The sequence below is a fragment of the Strix uralensis genome, chromosome 11 (assembly GCF_047716275.1).
Source record: "Strix uralensis isolate ZFMK-TIS-50842 chromosome 11, bStrUra1, whole genome shotgun sequence".
NCBI lineage: Eukaryota > Metazoa > Chordata > Aves > Strigiformes > Strigidae > Strix > Strix uralensis.
This window is the reverse complement of record NC_133982.1, coordinates 9,274,938-9,293,472: the sequence shown is the minus strand read 5'-3', so window position 1 is coordinate 9,293,472 and position 18,535 is coordinate 9,274,938. Positions and strand designations below refer to the sequence as shown.

The 18,535-nt window shown below is 38.6% G+C and overlaps 1 protein-coding gene across 1 annotated transcript in view; it reads right to left on the bottom strand.

Moving 5' to 3' along the window:
- THSD4 (thrombospondin type 1 domain containing 4) overlaps window positions 1-18,535 on the bottom strand; it is a 306,588-nt gene that overhangs the window by 194,533 nt on the left and 93,520 nt on the right. The window lies entirely within an intron of this gene.

Here is an 18,535-nt window from a genome sequence, read left to right as displayed (position 1 = left end):
CAAAGAGCCAAACTGAACGCAATGCAAATGACTGCATCAAATGAACGGTGATTAAGAAACCAACTCCAAGGTAAGTGTTCCAACACACCTTATGAAAATTTAAACATTATCTCAGTTTTCAATGACAGATATTTTCCTAAATGACCAAGAGTGGGTTTAGTTTTATAAAAATTTTGCCAAATTTAGTCTTCTTAAAGCATAATAATGTTATGACACTTCATAACTCCTGTGTCAGCAAAATTACACTGTAATCAGAAAGACGTTCATCTAACTAGGCTCACATATAGTCAACAGTCAATTCACATCAAATAAGCATACTAACACTTAGCATTAAGAAACACATAAAACAAGCTAGATGCAAATTTTTTTAAAATCCACTGTTTATTCCTCTTTATTTTTAAAAGTTGCACTTTAGTGACTATTCCTTAGTTCAAGGGAAAATTAAGATAAGAACAACACTTTGATTTTTAAAAATATATAAAATACATCATTATTCAAAACCTCATGATCTCCACTGACATGCAAGAACCAGAAGGAAATCAGCCCACTGAACTCTGGGGAAGAGGAGCACAGAAGAGAAGAAACAGTTATCTTCTCCTGTGAAAATCTGTTACTTGAACAGATACAGACTAACACTCCACATATTTTATGTTATCAAGATTGTTAATACATTTGTGTAGTCTTTCTATTTCAAATAATCTGTCACATTAAAGTTGCACAGTTCATTACCCCTATTTGCTATCTGAAATAATACCTTCAGTTTCTTTCCAACCAAGAGTAGCACTGTCACACAGTGGTGGTGAGGTACAAACAGAATTCCTTTCTCTTTTGACAATACTTTCCTTGCTGCCATAATAAAAAACTAAAACTCCTCTGACTTCACAAGCTTCGGCTCATACCCTATAACGTAACTGAAATCCACTATTTAATCTATCAAAGGAGATGCTATACACCTTAGTTAGCTGCTAAAACACGGTATTCTCAGGATTTTTTACTTAAGTTATTTTTGAATCTTCAGCTAAGACATAATAAATAGCCAAAATAAATACATGCAATTATTTCAAATAGATATATTTAACACGTGTTTCCTGTAAAAGTAACAAACTTTCGGCTCAACTTAAGTCACCCCCTGTGCAGACACAGGATTAGTGCAGCCCAATTCTGGAATTTGGATCTTAGATTTCCCCACACACAGCTATTTAATTGTCACTCATACACATCTTCTTGCATCTGAAAATCGTTTGATAAAATCCTCAAAAACCTCTACCAATTTTAAGTAAGGTCAAAGATCTGTTTGCCTAGTTCCCTTTTTGCAGAAGCTGTGCATGTCATGCTCAACTAGGTAATTTTTCCATTGGCTACTTTTTTAACAGAGATTCACTAGCTTATCATTCCAAGAACTTCACTTAGTTATTTTAAAACAAAAAAAAAGTGAGGTATTTCCTGCAGTTCAATCTCCAAGTATAACAGTTAGTTTTAATGATAAACCGAGCATTATTCTTAGCAGCTTAGTCACTTAACACATTACAATTTTCAGAATTCTCAAATAAATATAATCCAGCTTCAGTGATTCATTACAATTGAAATCAACTTGTCCTTTTCTGTGTCTTAAAGCACCCTATTTTTATAACCTGCAACACTAGCTATCAAGCAGCACCTCTGCAGTGTACATTTCCTTATCTTCCCATTCCCTAAAATCGTCGAACTAGCCATTTAGGGTTTCTGAAATGTCCTTATTTTCTGTGTTGATTCCCTTTAGTTCAAAGTATCCTGAAGCCTCACATTCCTGTACCCTTCCTCCTCCTAATATCCCTCACTTGGTTTTGATCCTTTAAAATATTTATTCTTGAAATTCTCTGTTTGCCTTCTAGATCCCAAGAAAAGTTTTGTACTACTCAGAAGGATGAAATTAACTGCTGAAGCCTGATATTTTTTCCTGGACCTATCTCTACCTTTATTTATGATTTGATAGGTAACACCACTGCATTGCTAATGCAGCATATTAACAACCACAAGCAGACTGAGCTTACTTGCTCTGTGAAATACGACTCCCATTTCATTACTGCTGTCTTTCTTTCTTTCTTATTAGGAACTGTTCCTGCTCATACAAAAAGAAACATTAAAACAGCCGCTGGCTTTGACCAGTACCAAAAAAATAAAATAAAATAAATTAAGCCTTAACAATAAATATACACCAGAATAAAAGTCTGTATGATCATCCCACCCTATAACCCTTTGGCCTTCGATATTCAGATTCTTGTGATAAGCAACCGTAAGGCACTGCCTTAGTCATATACCAATTACTACTACCTAAAGACAATGTTCCCAGATGTCAAAGATCTGAAAAAACTTTGTCTAAGAAGAGCAAAACCTGCTAACTGAATTGCCCCTATTGAACAAGAGCCATTTCCCATTAGGATTTTATGTAATTATTGTTTATTTACTAAGCATAAATTACAGCAGAACAAACGCATTTTAGAATTCCCTTGTAAAACAAGATACCACACTAGTAAAAAGTGCTCCACTGCCTATTAACCTCACATGTATCTTGACACCCTCCCTTACCCAGTATTTTGCTACAACTCTTGAGGTTTTTATAGATTAAGCTGCAGGTCAAGCTACACTATTGGCTTGGCAATGGGACATAAAATGTCAATTAAACAATGAGCTGTGAAGCGATTGATTCCACACAGGCAACATATTTTACAACTATGTCATCTGATCCCAGACTTTACAAAAGGATCTATCTGACCTCAGGGAATAGAGTAAGGCTTCTAGGTGAAGACCTTCCAAACTAACTGGCAGCAAGACATATTTCCACTGAAAAATGGGCTCTTTTTAAGTGTGACACAGTTACTAAGATAGTTCACTATACAGGTACTGTTTTACATGTCCTCCTAATGCATTTGCTTTTCATTCTCATGCCCACCTCAGCACAACCGAGTCTTTGGGGAAATTCTCACCTTACCCTACCTTATTAAATAGTGAACTTGGGTGAAATTTAATGCTTCCGCACAGGTTCTGCTAGAGGGATTCACTATTGATTTAACTGACAGAGGTACCTTTAGTAAATAATCCTGGTAATATGTAAGGCTTGGTTTTCATTTCACAGACTGAAAATGTACCTAAATCAAAAAAATGAGTAGGTTTCTTACAGCGTCCTCGCCAAGCTAGCCTTAAGTACCTCAGGGATATCCTGGCTTGTCTAAACTGCAAGACTTGGGAGTTTTTCCCAAGGCCCCTATTGAACATTACCTTCCATTTTCCTTACGAGGAACAAGACCCAGGCAGGCGAGAATGGGACCAGAGCACAGTTCTGCCACCTCCCACTTCACCAGTAAGAGTACCAAGACCTCATGTTTAATTACAAACCACACCTGTTCTGCCTCACAGATACTGCAGTGAAAACTTTCTACCATAAAAGAATCCTTTTGCATGTTCTACCAAGACACAAAAGCCCAGCAGGTGGGCACTAATTTAGAAACAATTACCCCTCCAGACTGAGGAAAACCTGAAGTCTGTCACTACCAGAAGTAACTCCATCAAGTACAGAAAGCAACCTGCTTTCCCAGTAATTTGGCTTATTCCCTGATGCACTGAAATTCACACACAGAATGTATTTTTCATCGCATGTGTACTGACAAGTATGTGTGAACTTGGAAAACAAATTGTGATTTTCTGAAGTACTGTTTACAAAGTTTACACAGCAAGCCATAGTCAAAATGAATGCAATAGTGGAGGCGTAGGCGCAACCCATACATTAATTTATGGTTGCTTTTATTCTCCTAAAAATTATTTAATTGATCAAACTTAAATCCCAACTAAATATCAATATATTTCATTTCCCCCAAACAGCCTGTTTAAATGCAAATTTCAGTGCAGTACAGGTTTGAGAAGAAAAATTCAACTGTGCAACCCACTGACACATTTTTTAAAGGGAAAAAGAGGGATTTAGGTGTTACCGTATTACGACCAATGGCTGGAGTTGAAACTAGGTCTTCAGCAGCATTTCAGGCTAAGGCCTCTTCGCTGAGCTGGCTGGGAGGCAGGGCAGAGCAGCAGCACACCTCGTGCCTGCTGGGAAGCACAAGCCAGCATGGGAAAAACTGTCCTCCCTCAGGGTTCACAGGCTGATGCTCAGAGAACAATCCTAAACTCCTTTTCATCCCACTATTAGCAAAACACACAGGTTTGTACAAGCCCACAGCATGCTCCGGGCGTAGGCGCTGTCGCCCTGATGACGAGGCACCCCAGGCCTGACAGGCACCTCAGGGGAGGAGGAGGAGAGCACTGAATGGCATCACTTGAGCACAAACCAAAATACAGCAATTCCTGAAGGAGAAAACTCCCGGATGAGACATTAAAACAAACAGGACAATAAGTGAATGCTCCCCGCAATGGCACTCCCTTGCTTTCCAGCCCCATTCAGGGAGCGTGGCCCCGCCCGCCTGCTCGAAGGTTCGGCCGCGCGCGGGGCCCTGAGGGCGCCAAGGGCCGCACGCGCCAGCAGGGGGCGCCAGGCGCTGGGGGCAGGTCGCGGCGCAGGGCCGGGGCCCGGGCGTGACGTCACTGACATCCCGCATCGGTCATCGCCCTCATCCATTTCATTAAATGAAAGCGCAAGAAATCAACGTCCTCAAAAAATACCCAGCCCAAATCTAAAACCCGTGCACGTTTAAAAGGCAGAAAGTCACCATTTTGGAAACATTCCTACTTGCAGAAGCTTTTGAATAGATCTGTTTGCATTTCATCAAGAAAGAGTATTTCCAAATGTTAAAACTTTACTGAAAGGGAACTCTCCTGCCAAATTAAGCGCATTGCTCCTTATGCCATGCTCAGAGCTGCACAGCGAGAGCCCTCAAAGAGCATGGCTTGGAGCAAAGATCCCCCAAATTAAACTCGCCTTCCCTCAAGTGCTGGTCAAGGCTGACACAACCGTTAAGAACAGGAGAGAGAAGGCAAGGAAGCTGGGGTCACTGTGCACTGCACTTGTGCCACCCTCCACAGGACTAAAACCTCCCACCCCTGCAGAGCCCCTGTCTCCCAGCCTCCACTCAGGTCTTCGTCCTTCCTTCTGATCGTCTCTCTTCCCTCTGCAGAAGGCCTAAAAGGAATTCCCCTCCCTGAAGTGAGCAGCTCTACACCACAGCATGTGCAGGGGGTGCTTCTGGACTTCATGTCAGCTATTCCCTTCCTTCAGCTTCCTCTTCCAATGCATTCTGCCATCTTCACCAACGTCTAGCCCAAGGAAATGCATCAGGGAGGAAAACAGACAGTGGTTAAGCAGGCGAAGCCAGTGGTAGAGCTACTCAGCAGTGAGCTTCAAGAGATACAGAGAGAGCTCAACAGGCAGCTTGCCAATGCAAGGAATTTCAATCTAATGATATTCTTAGGAAAAAATGTTACAAGAAAGAGCATTCCAACTGCAATACATTTGCTAAATAATGTATTCAGCTGTTCAAAGGGAAATTAAAAATAGCCATAGAACCAAAAAACGCAGGAAAAAATGCGCAAATTTAAATCAAAACACAACTGATCAGTAAAGTAATGACACTGCACACAACCATACAGTGAGTGCCCTCACAAAATGCAGCAAGTTCCTCCTTTCTGTTTCGGCTCCTGAGATTGCAAGCCGCTCGGAGCATGTACTGTGTCTTACTGCACACACATTAAATCTACCACAGACAATGCTAGCTGTAGGTGCAACAGAACAAATGATATAAGAAAGAACTTTAAAGTTCCCCATGCCGTGAGGTAGGGACTGAAATGTACAAACTCTCCTTGATGGTTCCTCAGTCCAAATCTTAATTTAATGTGAGATCCAGACTCCCTACTGTTATCTATGTAGCATGTTCTCCACAGAACATTAGAGAATGCTTTTACCATTTGTCAGTTTTTGTAAGTTTGCCTAAACATCTAAAAATAGTTAATAACAAGCTCTGCAATTTGAGAAACATGCCTTGAGGGTGCCCATAGAGAAGTGGCATGCACACTCTTGGCAAGCAAATATCACATTCATGCTAATACTACATTATGGGATTAAGTGAATTTAAATTAGGCTTCATTCTGTGAGCACACTGCCTTGTAAAGTCAACTTCAGTGCTTCTCTATAACGAGCCAAGATACACTCACCCATGATGTGTCAGAACCAATTGTTCCAGGAACAAGTTGTCTCCACACAGCTCAGTTATTTTCAGGGCCTAGCTTGCCATGGGCTGCAATTCAGTATTTACTTATGATAAAAGCTATGAATCTGCTTTACAGGAAGTGTAATGGGGCATAGCAGACACTGGAAAAACTTTTAAGAGATGTGCTCATGTCTATCCACGTAACATCTACTTCAGTTAAAGCTTATCAGTGCTGTGGGATTTCAGTGATAAGACTTGCAGGTTACTGACATTCCTGGTATCCCATAGAAGCCCACAGGGCAGAGAAGGAAGAGCGGTACGGTAAGGAGTCTGGCAAGTCTCAGGCTTCTGTATCCACTCTACTTGTTAGTAAAGTTATAGTAAGTCTACAGGCTGACGTCATCTAAATAAAGTAGTGGTCTCTTCCATTCAGGAGATGTAATTTAATAAGTACTGTATTCACTAAGGCAGAACCTACAGTTTTGTGAAACCAGTTTCTGTTTAAAGGTTTTATTCTCATATAGGAAGTGCTTCAAGACATGTGTACATACAGGAAAACAAAGCCAGGTCCAACACACTACTAGCAGAAGTCTAGTCCTTTTGGAAACTGCTGTGGCTGTAAACTGAGAGCTACAGAGCAAACTTAAGAATGATACACCATGCCAGACACAGACCTAAATGTGACAATTCCATACTAAAAAGCATCCACCAGTGATCACCTGTGGAGCTCAGTGTGGATGACCAGTGTTGGTGTAGTGCTAAATGCAGGCCACTTTGTTTATGCAGCTTCCTATAGAAAGAAGGAAAATGTGTAGGAAACAAAAAATACCACATTCCCTACAAAGCTTTCAAGAAAGCACAACTACTTTGTTTAAGGTTTCACTGTTTAGGATCATAGACTATGTTGGCTTAGTTATCAGTATTGGAACATTAGTTCAAGCTTTGCAGTTTAGGAATGGAGGCTATCAGGTCCATAACATAAAACTGACCCTGAATCAGGCTGGTTTTCCACTGATGGACAGTTACAAGTTTTTAAAGTGGCCAGAAGGAATAATGTTCTTTACAGCAGTTACCTGTTGCCAGATTTCTAAATAACAATATGCAAATGTTTTCCAGGAACTAATTATCATGTAACTACATTCAGTCTTTCCAACAGAAATACTAATGTGGTGTGCTCTGTTTTTATTTGAGTCTCTTTTGATACTTTGTCCTTATTAGGCTTGAGACCATCTCTTGACAATAACCAGAAAGAGTTGTGTTTATTTTTTACTTTGTCCCTTTCAGTTTTGTTAATTTATTAATCTGGCTCGGATTTTTTTTTCAAAAATAATTTTCCATTCTTCATTCCAGTGATGGAGGAACATTTACATTCTTTTTTCTTTACTTCCACTTTTCATTTTCTCATGTAACAAAGATGTTTATTACTTCACCTTGTCTCAACAACTTAATAGATATTTAAAATATTTTCTGCACTGGGGTCCAGATATTAAGTAAAAAGAAAAAAAAAAAATCAAGCTTTTATAATGAAACTGCAAGTACCTTTTAACAAATATGAAGCCAAAAAGGAAGAGATCATCCAAACTCCTCATCTTTACCTGAATATACCACAGTTTGTTCTACTCCCAGATCCAGTCGGTCCTGTGTTAAAGTCATGAGGAACTGCTGCTGAGTAGTATTTGGTAAAGATTTTTCTCCAGTGAACAGAAATACTTCTGAAAGGTCCCGAAGTTCCATAATCTTGTCTCATATTTAGTGTTTATGGCAATAAGAAACTTGCAAACATTGTCATTTACTCCAGTTTTCCTGGTTTCTCCATTCCTCCCAAATCCCTTTGTCATTAAAAAACTGTCATCCATTAAAAACTGCTGGAAAGTTGATTATTATTTCCCAACAAAATTAAAAGAAACCAACTAGAAACAAGTCATTCATAAAAACATACACACTCAAATCTTTCTTGACTGGTTGGACATCTGTAAGTCAGCAAAAGGTGTAAGTTTGATGTACTGTTATGAAATTTCTTTTTGTTCTGACTCCCTAAAAATTGTTCTTAGCACAGTATTAATGTTCTACCTGGGTCCCGCTGTAAAAGGAGAGGAATGTAGGTATTTGGGAAGCTGTGATGTTTAATAAAATCTTCTAAAATATCCACAATGACCTTAGTCATGTCTGCCATTTTGAATTACTTCTACAAGAGTATGAAATTCAAAAAGCTGCCTTAACAACCTTCAAAGGTTTGTTTGTTTTTTTTTTTTTACAGTATGTAGAAATAGTGGTAACCCATACAACAAATTATTTTGCACAGTAACAGTAGCATAACTGCTCTATGACATAAACATGAGGCATTTACACTGTGAATGGCAGAGGATCATTATCAGAATATGAACTTTTCTTCTCTGGTTACAGCTTTTACAGCCATCAGGGAATCCTGCAAATATTATTATGGAGCCATAATTAAATAAATCATCTATAAATAATTGTACCTGCTTCAAATCACTGCATATTGCAAGATGGCCAGTCTTTCCCAGTCGAGGGTATTTCTGTATCCTCCAATCACTGTGGAAGTCTAGTAAAAGGCTTTGGGAAACCAGAACCAACTCTCAATTCCCTGCCATTCTTTGTTAATAATAATTTTCTTCAATTGGTGCTCAAAACTGAGTTTTTAATTTGAAGTTTAAATCAATACATATGCATTTGTCTACAAAAACTTTAAGATGTGTTTGCTCATAACAATTTAAATCTAAACTGTAGATCTCGATGTGCTGTTGGACTCAGTTCAGCAAAGCACTTAATCAGGTGGTTTACATGAGTAAGTATATAGTAAGTACTGTTGACTTCAGTAGAACTGCCACAAGTTATATGTTTAACAGTGGCTCAAGGCCAGTACCCCTTTAAACAACATGAGCAGGTAATGTAATTTCTTCTACAGGCCTTAGTTTTCACTGTGTTGCGTTTGGAACTCTTTTCTGAAATTAAAGGGAAAAAAAATCCAACTCCTAAAAATGCCTGTTTTCACACCAGCCTTTCAGTTATTACCACTTGTCAGTCACTGAAGACACTGGCCACTGGATGTCTCCACTGCCCTACACAAACATAGATTAAAGCTCTCCGTCAGTGAAAAAAAAAAAAGTTTTTGTAAAAAGCATTTACCTGTATTTACAAGCCATCACTTACACTTTGCATACTGTGCACGGCAGCCACACAGACTTGCACTCTCTGGTCCTTGGAACAGCCAAGAGACGGCAGTTTCATGTGGACTGCACTTCTGGTAAAGCTTTGAATAAGAGCTCCCAGTACGTAAAAATCAAAATTATGAAAATGTTGCTGGATAAATAGAAGAAAACCAAACAGCAGTTGCTTAAGCTGAAAACTTTTTGCTTCCCTTTATATCCAGCAACAACTAAAATTGTATCAGTAAAACCCTCATAAGATGATGGGTGAAGAACTATCCACAATGTCAAGCACGAGTGTTTCTAACAGGTAGGGAAACTTTGTCCTCACCATATTACTCTTTTCCTGGCGTAACTGGCTAATTCTTGCAAATCTGAGAAATCAACCATTTAGTAATTGTATGGTCTGACATCCCATAGAAACTGTTTGTAGAAGATAGACTATTAGGATTTCATGGAAGATGCCTTCTCTTGCAGGGGTATTATACACAATTTGTTAAAAATAAAATATTTAGGAAACATACTATTAAATCCCAAACTTCAGAGAGAAAAAAATACAACTAAACAATCTTATTTTCCAGCCAGATTTTTTTTTTTTTTTTTTAATATTCTGGCACTAATCACAGAAGAAAACCTGCTACATGCAGTGCAATTTCTCATCTGAAAAATACCATGAAGTGCTTCATCCCATGAAGTGCTGACCACTTCCTGAGGGAGGCTGAGAGCTATTAGTCGCAACTGCTGTTAGCTTGGGATGTTCTGAAAGGAGCTTTCTGTCTGTCTTTAAAATTTGAAAGAACCGAGTATTTCTATTTGACTTCATTAGAATCTTACTGGCCTCTGAAATCTCAGCTTGCATCCAGATCTGTATTTTGAAATACGATTCTTTCTCCATCAGCACACTAGTAGCCAAAAAAATTTTCAAAGTCAAAAAATTTTGGTATAAAATCAATACTTTGGCAACACTGGTAAATACACCTCCAAATCACTCCTTCAGACTTCCCATGGAGTGCCTGGCTATTTTTATTCAAATCAATTCTACTGAACAAGGACTTCATGTCACACTTCAGAATAATAAATGCCAAAGGTAGATGGGAAGAAAGGAGATTCAAGTTCTGGCTTGTAAAGCCCCCAGCAACATTCCAGACAAAAGCTTTCAGTCATCTCTTAAGGGAGTATATTTATGCTCACAAAGTTAAATGTCTTAGAAGTCTCTCTCCTATTAAAACATGAACTCTGTATTTGAACATGAACTGTATTTGAACAGTAAAAATTCCCAAAGTAATGCTTTTCATTAAAAGACAATGAGTATAATATCCAGATCTCTAGTATTTAATAAATCTCCTAACAAGGATCCACAGAAACTCTTGCCTCATATTTGTGTACTGGTGGAGTTTTCATGTAAACTAATGGCACGCTTTTACATATGTAAGAAGTCACTCCTCACTGAAGTACATCCTAACTTTTCTTTGATATGAAGATAAAAAATTACGAAGCAGCCAAAGGTGACAGCAGTGGAAGGAGGGAACACAATGCTGCTGCTTCTTGCTATCAAGCTCCTGTACAAAATGACACCTCTCACTGACTCATTTTGTTGCATGATTGGCAACAAATCTTTATTTTCTTTCTTATGTTTATAAGGGGGACACACACACACACACTCACCCAGTAGATCACCCTTATAGTCTCAGTTTCAGAGTCAAAAAAGCACTGATGTTATTTTGCCTCTTTGTGATGCCCACTTACATTGTTGGGGAGCCACAGATATGTCATAGTATTGAACTTAATATGCTGTTCTTGTCAGTAAGTGTATTGCTATTATACCAATCACCTGTGTGTAACTTAATGCAAATATAAGTACGTATGATGAACTAATTTTTACTTATATTCAGCTGAGATATTTTCCTGCTCCTGTACATTAGAATAAGCAGCTCCATCAACAAATAAACAAACTGCAACCCAGACTGCTAGGAAAGTGCTCACACCTGACACAAGCTAGCAAGAGTCTTGTCATGGAAGGGTCTGAGATTCCCATCTTCACAGCTAAGGAGAGACGCTGTAACTTGTGTTACATGAGGGCTTTGTAACTCAAAGAAAGCATCTACTTGTATACTCTTTATACACAGGATCCTAGCACATGCATGTATCAATGGGCAAAGCAAGAGAGGAGATTAAATCCCTTTTTTAAGGGTTTGTAACTGAGGATTCTTCGCTCTGGAACACCACCAAGAAATTACCACCTGAGGAGCCACTGCAGGAAGAACAAAATCAGAAACAAGCAGCAGCTAAAAGTCAGCCCCATAGTGACTGTCTCACTGTCCCTTAGGAAATACATGTGAATATGATCTGACTGAGACTTACACACCTAAGGATTGACTTAAGTAAAAAAACTATTATGGGGTGATGAGTGTTTATGAAATACTAGAAGAGACCTGTACTTATTTAAATATTAACATAGCTATTATTGGGTCTAAAATGTCCTAAATGTATTTTTGTGGCCTCCTACCACAGCCCTTTAATAGGCAAATAAATTCTTAAGGATTAGTTAGAACATTCTGTGCTTTTATTTACATACTCAAAGATATTTATTTCCTACATTCTCATAAACATTAGTTAAAAAAAAGAATGTTCATTAGGACAATGTTTTCACTAGGATGCCAGTGACCCAGAGCTCAGTCAGTTTTGAAAGCTGCTCTCCCTCTGGTAGCAGATAAAGTCCTAAACATTCAATGTTTGGAGATCTGGTTTCCCATTACATTTATTTTTAAGACCATTCTTATATAAAAGGCTATAATTATCACTGCTGAGACTCAAGACTTCTTAGTAACTTTGCATCTATTTCTTTCTTTTTTAAAATTTATTTAGGTTTTCAAAGTTTTCATTATTTGTTTGCTAGATGTTAAGACCCCTGCAGAAAACTGAAAGGTACCAACTCACTGAGCTTGGATCTGGGATAATGTAACTGGAAGGCACTGGGGAGGCAATTATTGCTCCCTGATGGTGGGAGCTAGTCTCCACTAACTCTGACCCTAGCACTACTAGCCTCTATGCTCTCAGCAGTTGGACTACAAAGTAACAAAGATTAAGTTCTCTCTTCACCTCCCATATCTCTCAGCTAAGGGGAAAATTAGAGTGTCTGATAAAAGACTATGTCACATTGAGAGTTTTGCTCCATGAAACTAGGATTTGTCTCTCTTGCACTCCTTTATGGCATTACCCCAAAGCTGATGCCTCCCAGCACAGCGCTAGGGTAGGGTACCCAGAGCTGGGCTGTAAGGCTTCTTCCTGAGGAGGGCTACAGCCACCACTGCAGGCAAGTTGCATGCCAGAGTGCCTTCCAATGTGATGTGCCCTTCTGCCTACAAATTTTGCTAGATTACCATTACATGCAATAAATAGAACTAGAGATTCTAAACAAAGTATGTGGCAACTTTCTCCTCTTGTCCCCCATATTCTCCCTGGGAGTTTGCTTTTTTTGAGACAGATGCAAAGAGCTGACAAGGGAGGTTTTCCCATCAGACGTTTGAGTGGTCACACAACAGGCCATGTCACCTGCAGATAAACCTGGGGTGCCTAGAGCAGTCAGGCTCACTGGACTCACCCCCTGGGAACCTGCAGAAATGACTGAAGCAATCTCAGAGTGGTTGTTATCTTTGAGAATTATGGAGGGTGTGTCAGATGACAGAAGACTAGAAAGGGACAAACAGTTTCTGATCTGCAAAGTGCAGAACAAGAAGGAGCTGAGAAATGCTGAACAAATCAACTCAGTTTCATTTCCTGGAAAAATTCCTCAAGAATTCAAACCCACTGTTCATAAACATCCATAAAATAATCAGGGTAGCAGTAGCAACCAGTATGGATTTGTCAAGATAAAGATCTTGTCAAACCCATTTAATTTCCTTCTACAAACAGGCTCTGCATGCGGGAGAAGCAGTGGCTGCAATATGGCTTGGCTTTTCTAAGGTGTTTGACACTTCTTCAAGCTAGGAAAATACCATCTAGAAGGAATTGCTATAAGGGATGTGCAAAATTGGTTTGAAAACTATACTTAGTAGATTCCTGGCTGGGTTTTGGTATCTACTGAGTAAGAATCTGCAAGATCTTTCCTAAGTGCAGTTCCAGCTTACGTTTTCGTACATGAAGTAGATGATGGCACAGAGAGATGATATTCACAGGTAGCACCAAGCTGGCAAAGGCAGCAAGAACATTGGAGGGAGGGATTAGAATTCAAAAAAAAGATGTTGACAGCTTGGGGAAGGGTCTGAAAAGGCAGGATGAAATGTAATAGGGAACTGGTGCAATATCCTACATTTATGACAGAATAACCACCTGCACAAACACAGGCTAAGTAACTAATGGGGAAGCAGTAATTACACAGGGAATCTGGAGCAGTGACAGTGGATCTCATTTAACATGAGATGTCAAAGGGGTGAACTTAACAAAAAATAAGCAAGTATTGTATGAGTAGGTATAAAACAGAAGGTGGTCTGCAAATCACATCAGTAACTCTAACATTCAGCTGGAGCACTGCATCCGCTTCTGGACATAGATCCATGTGAAGACCATCCAGAGGAGAGAGTGACCAATGCTCTAGAAAACTCAACCAAATAGGGAAGATTCAAATCATGGTGCTGTTCTGAAAAAACAGAGGGGATGACAGTCTCTAAGTGGAGATAAAATACAGAAGGGAATAAAAGTGTTCCTCTATGCACTGTGAACTGGACAGGAGGTAACGGGCCAAAGTTGTAGCATGGAAGATTTATATTATACTTCATAGAAAGATTTCCACTGGAAGGAATAATTAAGCACCATTTACTTATGGAGACTGCGGAATCTCTACCACTGGAGATTGGCACTGGGACAAACTGAATTAAGTCCCTGTGCTCTTTTAAAGGGTTCCATTTCCTAACCTAGGATCTTCCAGAGCACACAAGTCTTCCTATGTTTATTGACTGACTTCTTCCTTCTTCCATATTGCCTAGTTATAACAGGTACAGCAGTAGCTTTCATTCAAAATATTTTTGCTGTCACACAGTAAACTTTGAGATGCTGTTGTTTACCATCAAGGAAATTGTTACCATTAATACAAACCGTTTGTGGCAGTTTCTGCATGAATAAACCTCACACTGTGGCTTCTCCCCAAAGAAATGTAAATACTGAAGTGCAGTCCTAGATACACATATGTTCAGAGTTCAAAATGAGAAAGAAGGAAGATTTTCTTGCACCTGGCTGGACTCCGTCCCGGAGAATTGCACCAAAGAGTATTAGCCCTTAATTGTAAAAATATTTCTGAGAGGTCAGTTTTTGCCTCTGGAAAGCAATAAATTGTGAAATTTCAGAGTCTTGCAAATCCTACCTCTAGCTCTGGACTGCAGAAAACATAATTAAAATACATAGTTTTCTGTCACCGAAATTATATATGGAAAGCATCTTCAGCTTGATCAGTGTACAGCTATGAGTCTAACAGAGTAGGACCGATGTTAAGTACTAACACTTAAAAATCTTCCTGGAAATATTATCACCATTATGCCAAAAACAACCCATGCAGTAACTGCTGCATCAAATGCCTAGATAACATCAAACACATATATTTGGGTTTCAGGCTGTTGATTTAAAGGTTGCTGTTTATAATTTTCTTAGTTTATAAGAAAATGACTCTTAAATAATGAAATATGGTGCAACTACTTCAAAGCATCTTACATACTCTGAAATACCTTAGTTTCTATCAACCTTAGATTTGCCCCTTGAACTATCTCAGTATAAATGTCTTAATAGGATGCTGGAGGTCAAACCATGAATCTCTCATAATGAAAATATTAGAAAGATGGTAGTTAAGTATATCCTTCAAAACTAGAAATTCCTTCTCTTGAATGATAACATAATTGTTACCATCACAAGGGAGCAATACAGAGCACATTTGTTTAAAGCTTCACTTTTTAATTTACATACTACAGTACCCAACAGTTATCTATGTGTGAAAGTATCAGAACCATTTCGAAGATCTGAAACAATAAAGTTTCTCACTTTTGTGAAATGTAATTACAAGGTGTTAAAGCCACAATTTATAATCACCTCACAATGAATGTGTGAGGCAAATTAGCCTATTGCTTTGCGTCCACGCAGCCAGGCTACTAGACACAAAACAATACAGAACTTTAGTGGAGACGTGGGACATTGCAAAAAATGTTTCCAAACCCTCAAGAAAGCTAAGTTAATAAACCGTGTCCAGCCTAGTTACATTCATTCTTCCCAAAGCAATTAGGGGGGGAGAGGGTATGAATGTTTAAATGTGCAAGGAATTTTTAAATGTCTGTATCAATTAATGCTTGTTAACACATAGCATAGAAAGAAGGTCACATATTAATACAGCTCCATTAAACTTTGCTAAAGCTGTTCTCCCCACCCCTACCTCAAGTTGGAATCAATGCAACATAGTAATGCAGCAATCCTTTCAAGTTTGGCAGTAAGACTGCAGCCAAATATGTAAGTTATTCACAAATATTATCCAAAAATGGAGGGCAAGAACAGTTTGTGATTTAGGGTTCACCTGGTACAGACCTTACGGAGGAAGAAACCATTTGTGCTGAAATAGCAGAGGTAGCTTTACTAACTGTAAAGAATCTGAGGGGGGAAGAAGGGGAAACTTCAGCAAAACACTGTTGTGAAAAATAATGAATCACATTCACAGACTTTAAATATAAATTACCTCTCTTTTAGCCAAAAAGCAGCTGTACAAAAGCTGATGTTAACCATTATCCATTTTCCATTGAAACCATTCTGTACTGGCTCAAACACTTTAAAACTATATATACATACAAGCTTTCAGCAGCTCACCCTCCCCCTTTCTGAATTACTGCCTGTTCTTCTGGTGAAAATAAGCTGGTTAAGTCCTTTAAGCAGCCTACTCAATGTGATGCCCAATCCATGGTGAGTAATCAAGGATTTGGGGAAAAAAATCCACTGCTTCTCTTAACAAGAAACACAAGAGGGTTTTGCACTGTTATTCAATACCCAGACTAATAAAAGCAATTAAATATCCCTCCTCATTCAATACTCTCTTTTATTTGGCATTCTCCTAAATTCTAAAATACTCTGCAGTGAAACAGGAGCGTAGACATGAACTGGCACTGCTCTATCATTGCAAGAGAACAGCAAAATTATATCTAGCGCAATAACTGTCTTTAAAGGAAAACAGAGGAAAGTCAGAGGAAAAATACAGCAGCTTTCAAGTTGCATTAGCTGCTATTCTTCTGGAATTAATAATTACTGGACAAGAGACGTTGCCAAGCAAGTGACCTATTCAGATAGATTCTGAGGAGATTACTGATGAAATAAATATTTTGAATTTTGTGGCTTTCTAAAAGACTAGTGAGCTTCTGTTACAATATACCCAACTGACCCTACCAAGTATTTGTGCTAGATAAACCTTACATATGCTAATACTTCAGCTATTCCAAAGCTTATTACCTGTATACTGACCAGCTTTTTATACTGAACAAAATCATATATTAAATTAATAGCATACTCTTGAGAACTCCAGTGAAGGCACAAGGGAATTCAAAACATATGGAGGTATTTTCCTTGACTATGGACTATATTAAATAGGAAGATGTATTAGTTACAACTGGGAATTACTGTAGACAGATATCTTCCACAGACATACTGCATGATATTTAACATTAGGATATTTACAGTCCACATGAGGGCCTGATCCAGAAATTTGCACTACCCTGGGATGCACAGATGCATCAGGAAAACTGTTTCGGTTCCTTCATTATGGAAAAAGCCCTTAACCTGACTAGAACACCTTCCAAGCTTTAAGCTATGCCACTAAGTAAAAACCATAGGGTAGCACAGCTTGTTATATGGGATGGAGAAACAGTAACACACAGTCCTGGTGCTCTAGCAGGTATTCCTTACACCAGACCAGTTCTCTAACAGTGCATTTCAGCTAGATTTCAGTTCCTGTACGCTACTTGTACAACACAGAAGACTCATTCCTATGCTGTCTCTCTCCATCTCCAAAAATAAACAGACTTTATAGCAACCAGATAATTCACAGCAACTGAGACCAATCATGTCAGTTTTGAAAGAGATGATGAGAATGCAGATGGAAGGACCTATAGACAGACTTATCTGTATAAACTCCAGAAAAAAATAGAACTGGTAGAAGGTCAGATGCAAATGTGTAGACATTTAACTGCATTTTACAATATATATAGTCACTTAAACTGTTTTATCTTCTAATTATTTTCCATCTCTCTTGAATCTCCAGCCTGTATGTGTTTGGTCAGATTCTTTTACTGATGCCAGATGTCCGTTTCCATTTGCAAACATCTCTGGAAGTGCAAGGCCATGATTCCACTCTCCAATGGGCAGCACATACAGAATCACAGAAAGTTCCCACAGAATATCTTTAATGTTGGCTGCAAGTCCTTCAAAAGACAATAAGGATGGCTTCATGGGAATGAGATGTGAATGAAACGTTTTTCAACTGAGCTAATCATGTTAGAATATAACTGGAGTCAGAAAATAATTCTTGATCTAATATTTTATTTCCACTGAAAGACAATCACTTCCATTTTGGTGGTGATTGTGGACAGAGTGGTGATGGTACTGACATGTGGCTTGGCACAATGTAGTAGTACTAGAAATAGGAAGAAGGATGCCTGCTGGTATTGTATATGATTCAATATGCTTAGTTTAGAATCGACTAGTTAACGGCAAAGATAAGCAATTAACAATATTTCTCTTTTGTAGCAGTTGAGGTGATTTCAGAGTAATTTCCAAAATGCTTACATCATTGGTAAGATAGAACTCTTCCTCATCATTGTTTCAACCAAAACCTCATTTACAGTTGTAAGAGTTAAATTAATCATGAAATTTAATTTCTCCTTTAATGGCATCAGGAATGATGGATAAGAACAGAATAAAGAGCATTTTTGGCAGGATGCTTCATATTAAATCCTGCCATAGCTAAGACTTGCTATATTGCATTGGACAAAATAGTAACCAGCCGTGTCCTGTAAATTACAAACCACAAAATCAGGATAAAACTTCCCCTCTCACAGGACTACTATAATTGCTGAGATGTTCACATAGTACTGTGACAAGAGCCAAATAAGTACCCAGAGAGGTTGAGTCCCTTGCTCTCTAACATTAGATAGCATCATATCTGACAAGATATCACTGTGATCAAAGCAGATTTATGTTCAGAGTGAAATAGCATTCAGACTAAAA